Source organism: Tupaia chinensis, unplaced genomic scaffold, assembly GCF_000334495.1.
Source record: "Tupaia chinensis unplaced genomic scaffold, TupChi_1.0 Scaffold143996_1, whole genome shotgun sequence".
Classification (NCBI taxonomy): Eukaryota; Metazoa; Chordata; class Mammalia; order Scandentia; family Tupaiidae; genus Tupaia; species Tupaia belangeri.
In genome coordinates this window covers 448,825-451,881 of record NW_006203847.1, presented here as the reverse complement: position 1 = coordinate 451,881, position 3,057 = coordinate 448,825, and positions in this window count along the sequence as shown.

Here is a 3,057-nt window from a genome sequence, read left to right as displayed (position 1 = left end):
CCCAAAAATGTATAGGTGGTGTGGAGATTAAGGTACTGGATCTCACATGGCCAATTCCATGGTTCAAGTCCCAGATCCGGTGGCCTGCATATCATGCTAGGCACATGTGCATGAATGCCCAATCTCGAGAGGACACTGGAAGAGAAGGAACTGCAGCATGACCATTTCCTCTAGAGGGTGAGTTCTCACTTTCCTTTTCTCTCTCTCTGAGTAGCGCATGTGCCCTATAGTGAAAGCAGAAAATGAACAAGCAAAAATTATGTTAAAATTCTAACCCTGAATGTGATTTCATTTAGAAATAGGGCCTTTAGGTGTCAATTAAGGTTAAATGAGGTCAGAAGAATGGGGCCTTAAGCCAAAAGTACTTTTTTTTTTCTCACTTTATCCACACTTTTCTTATTTATTAATTTTTTTCATTTCATTTTTAAATATTATTATTTGTCTTACAAAATAGATATTTCAACAGGTGAACATTTCTCCCTAGTACAGTTGATAAAACTACAAAATATCTTCAACAGATAATACCACATTTCTTTGTGCCATTAATGCTTTGTCTTTACAAAAAGGACAAAAAATCTCTCTTCAAATGCATGAATAAGAAAGAGTCAGAAACAAGGAGACCAATTAATTTGCTACTATAATCTCACTATGAAGACACACTGAGAAGGTAAGCCAACATAATCTTCACCAAAACTGGAACCCTGGTAGTACTTGATCTTTGACTTTCAACTTCTAGAACTGCAAGACCATGCATTTCTGTTATTACTTTCATTTATTTCTTTATTTATTTTATTTTTAGTTTCCAGAGAGCATGTGTGCTGGCCAAAGAGAGAAAGAAAGAGAGAGAGAAAGCATCCTATAACTAGGTGTGGTCATGCCACAATCCCTTCTCCATTTCTCTGTCCTGTCCTGTTGGGATTTTTGGTACACATGCACTCATGTCTGGCATGTTTTTCAGGTTACTGAGGTCAGCATTGGAACTCTGGTTGGCTATGTGTTATCTGACTCATTTAAACACTAGAGTATGGAAACAGCCCCAAATTTTTGTTATTTAAGTGTACATTGTGTGGTATTTTACTATGATAACCTGAAAAGGCTAATATAAATTTCGATACTGTGGTTTATACTGTAACACATACCAAAGACTATGGAAGTGGTTGGGAACTGGATGATGGGTGGAGGACAGAGAATTTTGAGGTGCACGCTAATAAAATCCTAGATTGCCTTGAAGGAACTATTAATAGAACTGTGGACATTGTGATATGTTGACTTGACTGGGCTGAAAGGATATCCTGCTAACTGGCAAAATGCTATTTCTGGGCATGACTTTTCTGATACCCCAATAACTTGTCTGCTTTTAGAGTCTTCACAGTTGGAGGGGAATTTTACTTCATGATATCATGAGTCTCACCACATCATTTAAGGTGAAGGTGTTTCCAAATGATAACCTTTTAGTTGATATACTGAGTAAAGCAGGTATTCCCAGAATGAGTATCATCCAATCTGTTGAGAGTCTGCAAAGAAGTAGAAGAAGGAAGGATGAATGTGCTCTCTCTGCTTGAACTAAGATAGCCATCTTTTCCTGTACTTGGACATTGGTACTCCTGCTTCTCAGATTATCAGATTCAGAAGAGGAATTATACCATTACCCCTCAATTTCAGGCCTTGGGACTTGGACTGAATTACACCACTGGCTTTTCTTTTTCTACAGCTTGCAGATAGCAGATAAAGGGATTTCTCAACCTCTATAACCATCTGAATCAATTCTTGCAGCAAATCAATCTCTATTTGTCTATCTATCATTTATCTATTTACTCGTCCTATTTATCTTGAAAACACTAATATGGACATTAAGAAAATTTCTGGCAAAGTCACAAATGGAACTGAGGAACATGTTATTGGAAACTGGAGAAAAGGTGATCCTTTTTTATAAAGTGACAAACAACTGGGGTGAATTGTATTCCAGTGTTTTGTGAAAAGTGGAACTTGAGAGCAATGCAATTGGGTATTTAGCCGAGCAGATTTGCAGGCAAAGTGTTCAAAGTATGCACTATCCTCTTCCTAATACTTATAGTAAAATGAGAGTAAAGATTGTACATACATGAATAATCATTAAGTGAAAAGGTGCACTTGAAGGTTTGGAAAATTGTCAACCTATCCATATTGAAAAAACAAAGAGGAAGCAGGATCTGAAGATAACAGTAAAGATCTGTCTGAATCACTATTTGATAAGGAGATTAATATGGATTCAACCAATGGAACTAATAAACCATCCCAGCAGAAGTCAGGAATAGAGATGGGATTATGCCAGCAGAGATACTGCCAGCTTAGAATAGAGGAAACAGAAATGGGATGAAATGAAGGAGAACTTTTGGATATTTTGGACTCTACAGGATGGGGTAATAAAGTTATTTGGCTATGAGATTTGATAAGGAGATTAATATGGATTCAACCAATGGAACTAATAAACCATCCCAGCAGAAGTCAGGAATAGAGATGGGATTATGCCAGCAGAGATACTGCCAGCTTAGAATAGAGGAAACAGAAATGGGATGAAATGAAGGAGAACTTTTGGATATTTTGGACTCTACAGGATGGGGTAATAAAGTTATTTGGCTATGAGACAGCACTATTCCTACAATGATAATAGTAATACCGATAGTAATAATCTAGTTGTTTCTCATATTTTCTCTATGCAAAAATGTGTCATGACTTTTCTGATAATCCAATAACTTGTCTGCTTTTAGAGTCTCACAGTTGGAGGGGAATTTGACTTCATGATACCACAAATCTCACCACACTATTTAAATGATGTTTAGATGAGCTTTTAGACTTTAGAATTAATGACAGCATGAGTTAAGACTTTCAGGGTTTGGAAGGGAATGGATATATTTTGCATGCAAAAATTACATGAACCTGATAAAGGGGTCAGAGATTGGGATATTGGGTCACCTGCACAAAAAGTCCTATGGTGAAGCTCTACTATCCAATGTAACTGTATTTAGAGACAGGGACTTTAGGAGGTAATTAAGAGTAAGTGAGATCATATAGGTGGGG